Source organism: Polypterus senegalus, chromosome 3 (assembly GCF_016835505.1).
Source record: "Polypterus senegalus isolate Bchr_013 chromosome 3, ASM1683550v1, whole genome shotgun sequence".
Taxonomy (NCBI): Eukaryota; Metazoa; Chordata; class Cladistia; order Polypteriformes; family Polypteridae; genus Polypterus; species Polypterus senegalus.
In genome coordinates, this window is record NC_053156.1 from 21047625 (window position 1) to 21064800 (window position 17176).

The following is a 17176-nucleotide window of genomic DNA, read 5'->3' on the forward strand; positions in this document are numbered from 1 at the left end:
CACGATTCAAAGTTCTTTTGGAAATCTGGGACGCCATGTCATCCGGACCAAAGAGGACAAGGACAACCCAAGTTGTTATCAACGCTCAGTTCAGAAGCCTGCATCTCTGATGGTATGGGGTTGCATGAGTGCGTGTGGCATGGGCAGCTTGCATGTCTGGAAAGGCACCATCAATGCTGAAAAATATATTCAGGTTCTAGAACAACATATGCTCCCATCCAGGCGTCATCTCTTTCAGGGAAGACCCTGCATTTTTCAACAGGATAATGCCAGACCACATTCTGCATCAATCACAACATCATGGCTGCGTAGGAGAAGGATCCAGGTACTGAAATGGCCAGTCTGCAGTCCAGATCTTTCACCTATAGAGAACATTTGGCGCATCATAAAGAGGAAGGTGCGACAAAGAAGGCCCAAGACGATTGAACAGTTAGAGGCCTGTATTAGACAAGAATGGGAGAGCATTCCTATTTCTAAACTTGAGAAACTGGTCTCCTCGGTCCCCAGACGTCTGTTCAGTGTTGTGAGAAGAAGGGGAGATGCCACACAGTGGTGAAAATGGCCTTGTCCCAACTTTTTTGGGATTTGTTGACACCATGAAATTCTGAATCAACATATTTTTCCCTTAAAATGATACATTTTCTCAGTTTAAACTTTTGTTCAGTGATTTATGTTCTATTCAAAATGAAATATTAGAAGTTGGCACCTCCACATCATTGCGTTCAGTTTTAATTCACGATTTGTATAGTGTCCCAACTTTTTTGGAATCCGGTTTGTAACTGAGTTGATTCAAATTGATTCAAATCACAGTGAATCGAATCTAATCTAATTAAATTTAATCTAATTGAATCGAATCAAAGAAAGTCAAATCTAATCTAATCAAATCTAGTCACATTAAAATGAATCTAATTGAACCTAATCTAATTAAATTGAGTCAAATCAAATCAAAACAATGTAAACTAATCTAATTGAGTCAAATTGAATCACATCAAATCGAATCTAATGTATTTTAATCTAAATGAATCGAATCAAAGCAAGTCAAACCTAATCTAATTATATTAAACTGAATCTAATTGAATCTAATCTACTTTAATCAAATTTCATCTAATCTAATTGAGTCAAGTTAAATTGAACTGAATCAAATCACATCAAATTGAATTTAATCTAATTTAATGTAATCGAATTGAATCAAATCAAATCAAATAAAACCTAATCTATGCTAATCTAATCTAATTAAGTAGGGTCAAATCTGATCGAATCGAATCAAACTAAACCAAGCTGAATCGAATTGAAACAAATCTATTCTAACCTAATTGAGTAAAATCGAATCTAATATAATTTAATTTAATCTTAATTCTTTTCATTTTTATTACTATTTAATTTAATATTGTTTCTTTGTATCAGTATACTGCTGCTGGATTATGTGAATTTCCCCTTGGGATTAATAAAGCATCTATCTATCTATCTATCTATCTATCTATCTATCTATCTATCTATCTATCTATCTATCTATCTATCTCTATCTATTATATAATGCCTTTCACATCTATCTATCTATCTATTATATAGTGCCTTTCATATTATCTATCTATCTATCTATCTATCTAATCTAACTGAATCGAATCTAGCAAGACAAATCTACTCTGATCTAATCAAATCAAACTGAATCTAACTGAATTAAATCTGAGTTCAACTTAATCGAATCAAGACAAAGAGAATGAAACTGACTCAAACTGTAAGAAATCTAATTTAATCAAATTGAGTTGAGTCAAACTGAATTGAATCACATCGAATTGAATCAAAAGTGAAATGAAATCGAATCAAATCAAATTGCATTATAATGAATCTAATTGAATCTAAGCTAATTGAGTTGAGTCAAATCAAATTGAATCAAATCAAAACAATTTAATCTAATCTAATTGAGTCAAACCTAATCTAATCTAATTTATTTTAATCTAGCGGAGTCAAAACAAAGCGAGTCAAATCTAATCTAATCATATTAAACTGAATCTAATTGAATCAAATCTAATTTAATCAGTGTCGAGTTAAACCGAATTGAATCAAATCACATCAATCTGAATGTAATCTAATTTAATCAAATCAAACTGCACTGAATCAAATCACATCAAATCTAATTGAAAGTAATAGAATTAAATTAAATCTGTATTTATCTTCTATTTCCATGTCATGGTGTTCTAAGAAGAAAAAGAGGAATCTAATCTAACCTAATCAAGTCAAATCGAATCAGATCTAACTGAAACAAATTGAATCAAATCAAATGAAATCTAATGGAATGGGATGGAGTATAAGCCAGACGACTCTAATCAAATCAAAGCTGTAACTGCATTCTGTTTTCATGTCGTGATATTCTAGGAGAGGGCAAGAGGGTCAAAACTTCAGTTGACATCACACACCTCAGTGAAGTGCCCTTCATCGCGATCAATAAACCCACAGAGTTCCCCTAAACGCCTACCGTCATCCGTTTCTTCCGCTTGATTCAGTAAACGCATTCCCCTGTATATAGTGCCTTTCACCCCTTCGGATGTTTACCAATGTAGACTTTCATTTTGCTATTTTAGTTTGGAAATGTCAGGCAGTCAGCGAGGGCGTGAAAATCGAATTAAATAACACAAAGAAGGTCCTGTCCAATAAAAGGAAAGGGGGTCCGATGTGGAGGCGGGAGAGCAATAAGAATTCCTCCTTTATGCAGGGTGTTGCACAGCTTACAGAAATTCTCTAGTTATGGGTGTTAAGGTCTGGGTGGCAGGAAAGACATCACACTGGTGCTATGGATTGCAAAGGCCTCGGGACCAATAAGCGGACAGATGTGTTCATTAAAAAAAGAACGAAAAAAAGAAAAACGCAAAACAGCAAGCCAAAGTCTCAGCTCCCTAGGAAACAGGCACAGCTGTTTCTGCTGAGCCTGAACAATGGCGTGTGCGTCCAGAAATGAACACATGATCCTTGCTGGCAGTACTCTGCTGCTGACACAGCCTGACAACCGAGGACAGGTCTGCTCCCAAAACACTAAACACGTTGACATGAAATAATGAGCTCAGTTAGTCCTGCTGACCAGGAGCAAATGGACACCTTTTACCTCTGACAGTCCTTGGTGTGGTCTGTTAGCTAAGAAATTGGTTTTGGTGACATTGAGCATTAGCCTGCGCCATAAAAATAGACACAATCATTATCACAGACATTATGCAATGAGCTATTGTTCCTCCACCATCTGTAGGCTCCTTCATAAATATTGGACACATCTATCATTTCTGACTTTTTCTGACTCTTAGAGGTTGTCCTCTAAGAAACACACTTAATAGACTTGCCAGTTCCCGGACCACTGACCTGTTCCTTCAGAAACTAACACCATCCTTAAAGCTGAAGGCCTGTTCTCACAGAAATGGAAACATTGCCCCTGTCCGGCCATAAGGTCTAATCCACCAGCCGCCATCAGAGGAGGTACACCTAGGAAAAGCTTGGGTTGCTGCTGGAAGAGATGTTGGTGAGGTCATGAGGGGCTGGTGTTGGCTGTGGTCTGTGTGGGGATCCCAATGCCCCCAGTGCAGTGATGGGGACCATGCTTCAGATGACATGTAAAAACCAAGGTCCTGACTCTCTGTGGACATCTTTTGAAAAAGAGTAGGGTGCACCTTCATGCCCTGGCTAAGTTACCCACCACGGCCTGGTCATTCTGGTCCCCTCATCATCCCCTGTGCCTTATAATATATATATATAATTTATATATATAATTCACTAAGGCAAGACACCCATGCAAAGCACGCTGGAAGGGGTGTGGATTTCACTAAGCCGCCGACAAGTAAGACGACCGCGTGCACCATAACAAACTGTTTTACACGCTGCATACAGCAATTCGCGCTACTACCGTGGTCTGGTGTCTTGGTGGATTATATATAGAAAAGCAGCCAAAACCGCACAATGAAAAGTCTACGTGAGTCACAGGTGCATGTGGACTGTGTGAAGACGACAACGACTCGAGTGATGAGTTGGAGGTGGGCACATGAGCAGGCAGGGCGCGATGGCGGTCCGCCATTTTTCAGTCATGGATGATTGTGCGTGGGTTCGTTCCGTGCATTGTTACAATGTTGCTTTTCTTGCTGATTTATTACATTACCGATTTTTCAAATGTTCATTTTCTCCCTGTGCTTAAAAATCATTAAAAAAACGGCCTGATTATGCGGCGTATGGTACGGCGTGGGTTGGCTAGTTAATTATAAATTCATAACTTGTTAAGGAGCAGACAGTTATTGCCACTGACACTGTATACAGTATGTCCAACTCTTTTATGAAAATAGATAGCTTTCCTATACTTGGGCCAAAGCTCTGGCAGATGTCACATTACATGACATTCCATTCCAGCGATTTTAAGTTGTGGCCTTCATTTATGCCATCTTAGAAAGTTGTGCGCAGTCCCAGCCGGTCGTGTACAGTAGTGTGACATTCCCAGTGACTCGGTCATAGTGCTCTGTGACAAGCCATAAAATTTTGTCTTAAGTCAAAAGGAGGAAAGAGCTGACAACCAATGAATGCTTATCCAGAAGTACAAAGGATACAATGTGGACGCAAGAAACGAAGCCAAGCGGGTGTTCTGGACTGCATAAACAGAACAGGGGCTGCTCCTTCGCCTGATGTTCTTGAGTCTGTCACGCTGTGACAGCGTGGAAAACGGAAAAGAAGCTGGGCTGAGGCTATGGCTGAACTCACCATCCCTGCAAAACATTTGTATGGCAGCCAGCACCATTATCTGGCTGTTCACGATATCGTGGAAATCTGAAAGTGCTCTGAGAAGTCGCAATCCCGTTGTGAAAAATTACAGCAATTTTCAGTCGTAGACTTCATGGAAATAATCCTAGTGAACCACGGTGTGCTCCTGTGACCTAGCAGCCATGTGTGCAATGTGACATCTTAAGTCAGGATTTCTTTTTCTCGTGACCCAATCTTAATCTTTTCAATGTCTATGAGACCAAGTTCATGATGACTGTCCGATCGGGGACTGTCACCCTTGGAGAAAAGCCATTGATAGTTAAAGCGGGTTTCCACCTTGGAGACCTTCTGCTTAAACAACCTGTGCAAACCCATCATGAGACACATTACAAACCATACGCGACCCATTTCCAATAAATCTGATGGTGAGTCACGTCCCTACGCGACCCGACAATGGCAACCAGCGACCGACATATTGTTTAAGAAACTGTCTCCTATTTGACTCACCCTGATTGATTCTGCGTTAAGTCATAGGGTTGGACTTCTGAGCATGGGAGAGCTAGACAACCAACAACACAGTGATGAGGAATGGTGTTTTGGACCTTGCAAACCGAAGAGAGGCACGTCTGCCTCACATACAATAATACAATGGAAAAATTAGGAGTGGTCTCCCCTTGAGTTTTCTCGTATACTCAGACTAGCCATCCCTCGCGGCTTCGCCCGCATATTAGTGAAGCAGGACAGTGAGGAGGGCCCCGTCCAGCTCTCTACTCCTGACGTCACTCTTCCCTGTACACCTCGGCCCGCAGCCTCTGTCTCTGATTAGCGTGAATATATCGCTCCTGCAAGCGAACTCTGGTTCTTAGCGCAATGAGAGAAGTTGCAAAATCAACTGGAATGTTTAAGCAAAATATATAAAAAAAAGAACTAAATCTGTTAAGTTGCTCTCTCGTTTGCTTACTAAGCAGAGTTAAGGTTATCCGAGTATCTCTCGGATTTGTGCTAATAAATCGGTACCGCAAGCAAACTATGATACTTAGTGAGTTTACAAAATCGCAAAATCAACGGAATGTTCAAGCAAATTGTAGAAAAAAACCCCGATCTAAATCCGTGAAGTAGTTTTCTCGTGAAAAGCGGACAGACATACAAACAGGTCCTAAAAACTATAAGAAATTTCACGCTTGGACCACGGAATTTTTAAAACCATTTCTTAGTGAGCACCTATGGGCCAAGGGTAACAAACATTCTAAATTTTAAATCCCAAGTCCTCATGGTTTGGGTGATTTTGTGATGAGTGAGCCAGTGGTATTTGGCTTTTTAATATATATATATATATATATATATAAACTACTCAAAAAAAACTAAAGGAACACTTTGAAAACACATCAGATCTCAATGGGAAAAAGAAATCCTCCTGGATATCTATACTGATATAGACTGGGTAATGTGTTAGGAGCGAAAGGATGCCACATCGTTTGATGGAAATGAAAATGATCAACCTACAGAGCCCTGAATTCAAAGACGCCCCAAAAATCAGAGTGAAAAAATTATGTGGCAGGCTAGTCCATTTTGCCAAAATTGAATTGCAGCAACTCAAATTGTATGCAGCACTTTGTATGGCCCCTGTGTTCTTGTATACATGCCTGACAACATCGGTGCATGCTTCTAATGAGATGACAGATGGTGTTGTGGGGATCTCCTCCCAGATCTGGACCAGGGCATCACTGAGCTCCTGGACAGTCTGAGGTGCAACCTGGTGGCATTGGATGGACCAAAACATAATGTCCCAGAGGTGTTCTATTGGATTTAGGTCAGGAAAGTGTGGTGGCCAGTCAATGGTATCAATTCCTTCATCCTCCAGGAACTGCCTGCATACTCTCACCACATGAGGCCAGGAATTGTCGTGCACCAGGAGCCACTGTACCAGCATAGGGTCTGACAATGGGTCCAAGGATTTCATCCTGATACCTAATGGCAGCCAAGGTGCCTTTGTCAAGCCTGTAGCGGTCTGTGTGACCCTCCATGGATATGCCTCCCCAGACAATCATTAACCCACCACCAAACTGCTCATGCTGAATGATGTTACAGGCAGCATAATGTTCTCCATGGCTTCTCCAGACCCTTTCACTTCTGTCACGTGCTCAGGGTGAACCTGCTCTCATCTGTAAAAGCACAGGGCACCAGTGGTGCATCTGCCAATTCTGGTATTCTATGGCGAATGCCAATCGAGCTGCATGCTGCTGGGCAGTGAGCTCAGGGCCCATTAGAGGACATGGGGCCCTTGGGTCACCCTCATGAAGTCTTTCTGGTTGTTTGGTCAGAGACATTCACACCAGTGGCCTGCTGGAGGTCATTTTGTAGGGCTCTGGCAGTGCTCATCCTGTTCCTCCTTGCCCAAAGGAGCAGATACTGGTCCTGCTGATGGGTTATGGACCTTCTATGGCCCTCTCCAGCTCTCCTAGAGTAACTGCTTGTCTCCTAGAATCTCCTCCATGCCCTTGAGACTGTGCAGGGAGACACAGCAAACCTTCTGGCAATGACACGTATTGATGTGCCATCCTGGAGAAGTTGGACTACCTGTGCAACCTCTGTAGGGTCCAGGTATCGCCTCATGCTACCAGTAGTGACACTGACTGTAGCCAAATGCAAAACTAGTGAAGAAACAGTCAGAAAAGATGAGGAGGGAAAAATGTCAGTGGCCTCCACCTGTTAAACCATTCCTGTTTTGGGGATCATCTCGTTGTTGCCCCTCTAGGTCACCTGTTGTTAATTTCATTAACACCACAGCAGCTGAAACTGATTAACAACCCCCTCTGCTACTTAACTGACCAGATTAATATCCCATAAGTTTCATTGACTTTATGCTATACTCTCATTAAAAAGTGTTCCTTTAATTCTTTTGAGCAGTATATATATATGTATTGGGAAGGATATTTGAGGAATAAACCATAAGACAATGATTATATTTTTATATTATGTACATTAAAGAACCATCAACAACAAATCAAATCAAAATAATAATATATTGAACAATTATTATAAAAGTGAAGTTGAATAAATCGGACTCTGCAGCTGCATGAATGAAAGGTACCACATCCGTTTAACAGGAATAGCCCAAAAGTTGATAGAAATCTACGTTTTGTACCTAATACTTGTATGCAAGATTTGGTTGACCGAAGTGAAAGCGTACTCAAGTTATCGTGCTTACACACACACACAGACAGAATTCCAAAAATGGTATTTTTGGACTCAGGGAGGTCTAAAAACGTCGAGATTCGTCAAAATCTCAACATCAAATTTTTGGACGATTCTAATACATTCCCTATACTTCATACGTGAGAAAGAAAAACTACAGACTGGTGTGACAGAAAGGGGCGTGGCTTAGACTAAGAAGTGCCCTCATTGGTCTTTTGGTTTCTCTCTCTCCCCCACTCTGAAAGGACAGACCGAACAAGTCGCGTACTCAAGTTATTGTGTTTACACACACACACAGACATAATTCCAAAAATTGTATTTTCAAAACTCAGGGTGGTCCTAAACATCGAGATTCATCAAAATCTCGATATCGAATTTCTGGATGATTCCAATACATTCCCTATACTTCGTATACAAGAAAGTTAAAAAACAGCCAATAAAGGCACAGGGATTTTGGCTGAACTTGCTGTACCTTGCACAGCCAGCACGTTATTATTGGCTGTCGGAGAAAGGAGCAAACTCTGTGAAACTATGCTAGAAGGTCGTCACACGATCATGTAATCTGTCATCTCTCAACGATTTCTAGTCACGTATATCGACATCCTCAAACGATGAGATCAGCAACTGCGTTTAACGAGATATCAGCTTAACCCGTCATCCCCTGCAATGCTAGCTCATTTAATCTGATACCCTCGAGTCAACTGTAGTTGTTCAGTGTGACGTGAAGTTGTATAGCGTGACACCAGCTTCAGACGTAGATACACCTTAACAACACAGACTGGCTCTCAGCTCTGGTCTGCCCCTTTAATAATGAATACGGTTATTCTTACAGATGGTGAGCAATGGGCTACTCCTTCATGAACGGACCGCTTTAACCTGGTCAGTAATGACATTTGGCCTACATTCTGAGAAATGGAGGCATTCAGGTGGGCTGAATCTAAGCACTGGGCTACTCTAAGAGAAATGGACACTTCGCACTTCTTAAACAGCACACAGATTTATCTTTAGGTGCTTTTCCCACTGCAGGAATTTTTTTCAGGAATCAGGGACTTTGTAGAAACTCGGGAACGTGTGTAGCCTTCCCAGCGCAGGAACTCCGACTCTTTGTAGTTCCCAGAAGCTCCCACTTCAGGGTATGGAGTTTTTGTTCAACCAGGAACTATTTACGTGTGGGGTTCAGGTGTTGAAATGTGCGGATTGCTTCACCACAAGCACTGGTGCCACCTTACAGATCTGTGAGTAGTTAGGCGAGGTATCGGTGAAAATGGAGCAGCACACTTCACACATCATCACTCTTTATTGTTGTCTCCCTGGTGCGCCACACCATGCGCCGCATTGAACCAATAATCTCCTCAGCGAAGTCGTGATTCCTTCAAGGTAATTAAGGTGCAGGGGGTCCCCCATGAACTCCCCAATCGCACCGCACTTTCCGCCACATCACTCTTCATAGTCGCTTCCCTGGTGCGCCCCACTGCGTCCTACACTGCATGTTTTGCAGAAAGGTTACAGTTCTTGTTCTGCAGTGCAACTCCACACCACAAGTGTCCCAGGGCCAGCATCATGCAGGAACTCATAAGAACATCAGAAATTTGACAAACGAGAGGAGACCACTCAGTCCATCGAGCCCATTTGTTTAGCTAACAGCTAGGCTGTCCCAACATCTCTAAAAAAAAGGTTGTCGAGGTTTCTGCTTCAACTCCACGTCTCGCTAGCTTGTTTCAGAGTCCCACAATTCTTTGCTTCCCGACTGCAGTTTTAAATGCACTTCCCCTTAATCTCCACTAGCTGTCCTCGAGAACGTGATTCACCCTTAAGCTAATTGAATGTTGCTGGATCTGCTTTATCAACTCATTGGTTGTTGCGGTGGGAAAAGGCCTGTTGATGTCCCCCTCTTTCAATTAGCCTGATCAGTCCTCACCTCTAACCTGCTGTCTCGGACATGAATGCAACTGCTATTCCTGTCGCTGAAATGGCAATGACCAGCTCCGTCTTCTCCGTGGTCAGTCCTAAAATCTGATCAGCTCGCTAAAATTTACAACCTTAAAACAGACTGACCCTGAATGCTGGCCTGTTCTTTAAGAAATGATGTATGAACAATGGCGGAAAGGCGGCACGGTGGAGCAGTGGTAGTGCCGCGCAGTTAGGAGACCCGGACCTCCCTGCGTGGAGTTTGCATGTTCTCCCCGTGTCTGCGTGGGTTTCCTCCGGATACTCCAGTTTCCTCCCACAGTCCAAAGACATGCTGGTTAGGTGCATTGGTGATCCTAAATTGTCCCTAGTGTGTGCTTGGTGTGTGTTTGTATGCCCTGTGGTGGGCTGGCTCCCTGCCCGGGGATTTGTTCCTGCCTTGTGCCCTGCATTGGCTTGGATTGGCTCCAGCAGACCCCCCGTGACCCTGTGTTAGGATATAGCGGGTTGGATAATGGCTGGCTGACTGACAATGGCGGACATTGACCACTGGTCTGCTCCGTACTGCAAGTAATTGGCACATGAACACTAAAATGGATCTCAGACTGGCCTAATCCTAAATGAGAGGTGCTGCTCCAGAAATGGAGAGATTTACCTTAGTGAGTCCTTAACCTTGGCATGTGTTCTAAGAAATGGATGCCTTACTTTGGGATGAACCCGAGCACTTAATAGTCACTGACCTGGCCCGAAATCAAGTGACATCTACCCTGGCTGATGGCCTGCTTGCCCAGAAAGGTACCCATTTAACCCAATTCAGAACTTGGCTGCAATCCACTCTCTAAGAAATACATACATGTGTTGTTTTCAGACTGCCCCTTCAGAAGTAAACAGATGTGCCAGGGTGGCATTAGTGCCGGGGATGCCAACAGACTAAACAAACTGACTTAACGGCTGGGAGTCCAGCTGGCGAGCAACAACTTTAACAGTGTGAAACTGCGACTGACAAGGCAATGTGCAAATCAAAAGACACACACCTTTGTTAAAGTCCTTAAAGACATCGAGAATTCCTGTAATGAGTGTCCTGTGTTTATGCTGTTTTGTCTGCTAATGAAACCCTGCAATGTCCTTCAAGAGTAACAAAGGTTCTGTCTGCTGGGAATCAGAGTCAGGGTCATAGAGAAGGAGCTGGGGGCCTCCAGAAATAGGTACAAAAATCAGGCCGGGACCCTCACCAGACAGCCCACCAGCATCATCACCTGGTGGCTTCCAGGACAAAATAATAAGATGCTGGCTTATAAATGTAATATATATATATATATATATATATATATATATATATATATATATATATATATATCAAAAGACTCTCAAGAAATATAAGAAATGCCCAATAAGAAAGGGAAACCATCAGATCTCTGGCTGGTAACCAAGAGGCAAGGAGGATTCTTAATAAATGAAGATTTATTTTCAAAAAGGGAGGATAATGTAACAAAATCTTTCAAATAAAAAAGAAGGCAATCCAAGCTAACAAGTCCCAAAAGAACAAAAGAGCATAAGCCGAAACAATCGAAAAAACTCACAGACCTACAAACCGCTTCAGTGCACAACTGGCTGAGCTCCTCATCGCCGAGTCTTAAACAGCCAGACGGAGGGCTCAGGAGAGGTGACACAACATCAGGGGGGGCTTGGGCTACCACCCACAAGACTCACATTTAAACACAGAGCACCCTGTTACAAAAAATAATCTATCACTCTATCTATTATGTAGTGCCTTTTCTATTTTTCAATATATCTGTTTTATGATAATATTGATACTACCAATTATCTATCTATTATATAGTGCCTTTTCTATATATTTATCTATATAATAAGAATACTAATTCAACCATTTATCTATTTATCTATTATGTAGTGCCTTTTTATCTATATATCAGACTTTCAATTATACACTAACTTTTCTATCTATCTATATAACAATAATACTGATATTACCAATTACCTAGTTATCTATCTACTACATAGTGCCTTTTTATCAATTTATCTATATATCTACATAATGATAATACTGTGTGATAGACGGCCAGGAACCTTGCCCCACTGGGACGCCAGGAGGAAGGAGGAAACCCTGGGCACCTGGATGGTCCTTGATCCCTGGGGGACAGCGCTTCCGGGACACCATGAAGTGCTGATAGATATGGGATGGTTTATGCCCGGAGTGCTTCCGGGTGCATGGGCAGCACTTCTGCCACACTGGGGAGTGCTGCCGGAAGTTCATTATCAGGCACCTGGAGCACATCCGGGGCAAGATAAAAGGGGCCACCTCACTGCATTCGAGGAGCCGGAGTCGGGTGGAAAAAGGACGGAGCTTGTGAGACAGGAGTGGAGGCGGCCGAAAGAACCAAGGACTGGACATTGTAAATTTTGTAAATAGTTGTTTAATAAACGTGTGTGTTGTGGACACTGCGTTGTCGTGTCTGTCTGTGGCCGGGCTAGCTCTTACAACTGATACAACCAATTTTGTATTATATAGTGCCTTTTATTTCTATCAATCTATTATATAGTGCCTTTTCTATATATTTATCTATTTATCTATATAATGGTAATACTGATACAACAAATTTTGTATTATATAGTGCCTTTCATTTCTATCAATTTCTCTAATATAGTGGCTTTTCTATCTATCTATAATAGTGTGCCTTTCACTTCTATCAATCTATTATATAGTGCCTTTTCTATCTATTTATCTATATATCTATATAATGACAATACAGATAAAACCAATTATTTATTATACAGTGCCTTTCATTTCTGCCAATGTATGATATAGTTGCCATTCCTATCTATGCCCCTATCTATCTATTATACAGTGCCCTGTCTATCTACAGAATTTTAATACTAATAATACCAGTTATCCGTATCTATTATATAGTGCCTGTCTATCTATCTGTCTGACACTGTCTCAATCCCGGTCTGCTCTATAAATGGCAGACGCTTGAGAGTTTTTCCCAAATGCCCGTGTGCTCTCCTGGCCCATGTTTCTTTTTTTGAGATGCGGCTGACAGTTCAGCACTGGCCTGAAGAACTGAGCTAACACCGATGAGGTCGACGGCTCCAGCTTGCTCCTGAAATTACGGACCCAGCGTTAACGTTTCTTAGGTATTCTAGCAGATGGTGACCAATGACCTGCTCTAAGCTCTAATGCACCGAATGTGTTAATGCTGGTGACCCTCAGCCCTGGCGTACTCCTGAAGAAGTTGTTGTTGGGGGCCACTCCAGTTACTTCCCTAGTCACGCTTAGCCAGACTTGACTGGTCTTTTATGCTGGCTGTTCCTGCACACTGGCTAAACCATTGCCTTGTCCTTCAAGCACAAGGACACGTTTTTTCCCTGCCTGTTTGTGACAACTGGCTGGCTGGGTCCTCAGCCTTTCATGTTGACCTGCACTTCTTGATGCACGTTAATCAACACAATCCCTGCCAGGAGAAGGGGACAACTACCCAAACTGTCCCCTAGAGGTGACCAATAAGCTCAGCAGGCTATGTCCTGCTCTAAAAACCTTCCCTATTTTTTGCCACCCTGCCGACAGCACAGCATCCCCTACTCCCCGATGTTGGTACCTGCGACTTGACGGGTTGCAGCTTCTCTGACACTCCTGGGCCCAACAGAAAGTGGAACGTCCAACTGGTGTCTGTGCTTCCCAGAGCTCTGTACTCGTCTGGCTCTCTTGCTCCGTCTTTCTCGCAGTCCCTCCCCTCACACGCCACAGCGCAGGAAAACACGGACACAGAAACCGCCTGCAGGCCTGGCACCCTGCCAGGTCTCCTTCAACATCTGACCGTTTCCACAGTTTTGCAGGATCCCAACCATCGATTTACATTTTTTCCCCTTAATTTGAATCAAAAATAAAACAAGAAAGCCCTCAGAGCAACATGTCAGGCAGCAGCTGCATGGACAGGTCCAGCTTGAGTTCCACTAAAATAAATTCACTGAGTGAAAAATAATCCAAGAGCCTCCGTGTGGGCTCCTCAAGCTGCTTCTCTGCCCACAGCCACTAAAGGGACAGAATTAAGTTTGTTTAGGAATGAAAAAGAAACGCCCAGCTGCTGCCGTCGGTGAATGGGAGGACGGATCTGCGGTCAGCCTAAGGACTGCTTCTGGGGACGTGGTGGCCATCTGGCGACGTGACAAGCCTCTGCTTGACTTCATGTGAGAGCCTCCCCCTGGTGTGGATGCAAGACATGTCTCCACACAAAACGACCCCAATGCCCTACACTTTCGCAGTCTACCCATCATAGGGGGCTTTACTGGAGGGGCTCGGAGCTCAGTACGGGATCAACAAGACACAAGGCAGGAGCCGTCACAAAACTCCATTGTCCTTCATCTCCTTCCTTCACAGATGTGCCAGTGTCCTTAAGAGGTCCTACCCCGGTTCTCTAGAATCAATCTCAAGATCAAGTTCACGTTGGGTGTGCCCCCCAAACAAAATGGAAGTCTTTAATATGGAAAGCACTTTATGGAGGATTACAGGGAGAACACAACAAATCAAAGCAAAGGGATTGCCAGCTGCTCTATTGGATCTGACTAAATAGGTTAGGGTCCCTAAATGCTGGGTGGGGTGCCCATTTTGTCTCATCACACCTCTTAGTCTCTTTTTCTGCTTCCTCTCCAACTCCATGTTCATGCCATCCATCCATCCATTTTCAATCATGCATGGGGCAACAGTCTACTAGTGAATTAAATCTGAAAACAAAAGAAATGAATTGTGGTGTATTTGAACACGCCCGCGTTATGGATCGTCTTCTTTCGGCTGCTCCCGTTAGGGGTCGCCATAGAGGATCCTCTTCTTCCATATCTTTCTGTCCTCTCCATCTTGTTCTTTTACACCCATCACCTGCATGTCCTCTCTCAGCACATCCATAAACCTTCTCTTAGGCCTTCCTTTACTCCTTCTTGACACCCTTCTCTCATTATACTCATCATCTCTCCTCTGCACACGTCCAAAATTAACGCAATCTCGCCTCTCTGACTTTGCCTCCCAACCGTCCAACTTGAGCTGACCCTCTAATGTCCTCATTTCTAATCCTCGTCACACCCAATGCAAATCTTAGCATCTTTTAACTCTGCCACCTCCAGCCCTGTCTCCTGCTTTCTGCTCAGTGCCACCGTCTCCAGTCCATATACCATAGCTGGTCTCAGTACCGTCCTGTAGACCTTCCCTTTCACTCTTGCTGATATTGCGAATCTCAAAAAAAAAAGGGAAACGACGCAGAAACAGTAGCACCGCTTTGACGTTGGGCACCGCCAGTTGGCAAAACCAGCCAGAAAACGTGGGTGTGAGGCTGCCCTGAAAATGTCCGTGGCTTTACGTCAAGATTCATTTTTATACATTTCGAAATGAGTGTGGAAATGGGGCTTACGCAACATGTTTGTGTGAACACACCGACAGGGACGTGCAGTCAGGGGAGGCAGGTGAGGTAGAGCCATGTCATCATGAAAAGTAAAAAAAAACTAATAATGGTGACATAAAATAAACGTGTCCACTGGTCCTTTTGTCAGATGTTTCTATGGTATACTTATTTCATAAGTTTCAAAGGCTTTTATTGGCAATGAAATAAAGTTTATGCAAAGATTCCATATCTGCAGTGTTGGTCCTTCTCTCTTCTTCTGAGCTCTCAGGAGTTCAGTGAATTCAAGCCTGGTACCCTGATAGGATGGGACCTGTGCAGTAAGTCCATTCGTGAAATGTCCTCGCTATTAAATATTCCACAGTCGGCTGTCAGTGGTATTATAACAAAGTAGGAGCCATTGGGAACAATGGCAACTCAGCCACGAAGTGGTCGGACACGTCAAATCACAGAGCGGGGACAGCGCATGCTGAGGTGTGCAGAAGTCACCAACTTTCTTCAGAGTCGATAGCTACAGACCTCCAAAAGCTCAACAACAGTGCAGCGTAGAGAGAGAGCTTTATGGGATGGGTCTCCATGCCAAGCCTGACATCACCAAGTGCAATGCAAAGCGTCGGATGCAGTGGTGTAAAGCCCACCACCCACCACTGGACCCAAGAGTAGTGCAGACGTGTCCTCTGGAGCGACAAATCACACAATATGATGGACGAGTCTGACCCGGAGAACGGGACTCGCCTGACTGCATTGTGCCAAGTGGGAAGTGTGGTGGAGGGGAAATTATGGCGTGTGGGGTTGTGCTTGGACCCTTAGTTTCAATGAAAGGAACTCTTCATGCTTCAGCATACAAAGTCTTTTTGGACAATTTCAGGCTCTCAACTTTGTGGGCACAGTTTGGGGATGGCGACATGACTGGGCACACACACCAGTGCACAGAGCAAGGTCTATAAAGAAATGAAGGAGCGAGTTTGGTGTGGCTGCACAGAGCGCCGACCTCAACCCGACAGACCACCATTGGGATGAATTCGAGTGGAGACGGTGACCGAGCCAGGCCTTCTCACCCAACATCAGTGCCCGACCTCACCAATGCTCTCCTGCTCACAAATTCCCATTAACACCTCATGGAAAGCCTTCAGAGAAGAGCTGAAGCTGATAGAGATGTAAAGGGAGGGCCGACTCATATTAAAGCTTATGGGATGGCATTAAAGTTCATGTGTGGGTAAAGGCAGGCGTCTTAATACTTTTGACAATACAGTGTAGGTGTTGGCGACCCTTGGGAGTCAGTAGTTGTTTGGACTCATTTAGAACTCCTTGCCATTAGTTATAACGGAGCAGTGGAGTGGTGCGCAACGTGCCTTCACTGTGAAAGCCTTTTATAAGATTGGTGATAGTGTGACTGCTGTGCAAAAGGAATTTCGGCATCATTACCAGTTAGGACGTCATGATCGTGTCCCGTCTGTTCATGTGTAATTTCGAAGAAACTGGTTCAGCCTTAAAAGAGAAGTCCCCAGGTGGAGCCACTTCGCACACTGCCCGACAATCGATGTCAGCTATTTGACGATTGTTTGGAAGGTGCGTCATTTCATGCAATGGTGACATTCCATGGCCCCCCGAGATCCCCAGATCTCATTGTTTCTCTGGGGACGTCTTAAAAGCCAAGTCTACCGCCCATGTCCTGCAGCCATTGCTGAAATAAAAAGGAGGATTGAAGAGGAAATCCTCTTGACAGGTTACGTCAAGCAATGCAGAATTTCCACAACAGGCTGTCAGAATGTGTACAGAGAAATGGACAACACCCTTATGATGTGTTCTTCAAAACATAAAATGAATATTGATTACCATTATTAACTGCATCACTTGTACATTTCATCAATACGTGTGTTTTGTGATGTGTTTATTCGTGCATTGAACGTCAACTGATAATTTCCTGTTTCCCTGCACCACCCTGT

General features: G+C 43.4%; 1 protein-coding gene across 4 annotated transcripts in view; it reads right to left on the reverse strand.

The window, feature by feature from the left end:
• LOC120524909 (tensin-2-like) overlaps positions 1 to 17176 on the reverse strand; it is a 218250-nt gene that overhangs the window by 59815 nt on the left and 141259 nt on the right. The window contains exon 1 of one of the 4 annotated variants that reach the window (XM_039746769.1): positions 13443 to 13506. The exons of the other annotated variants lie outside the window; for them this stretch is intronic. The gene's annotated coding sequence lies outside the window, so the exon portion shown is untranslated. Of the gene's footprint in view, positions 1 to 13442; positions 13507 to 17176 lie in introns of those variants that run through there. 4 annotated transcript variants of the gene reach the window in all.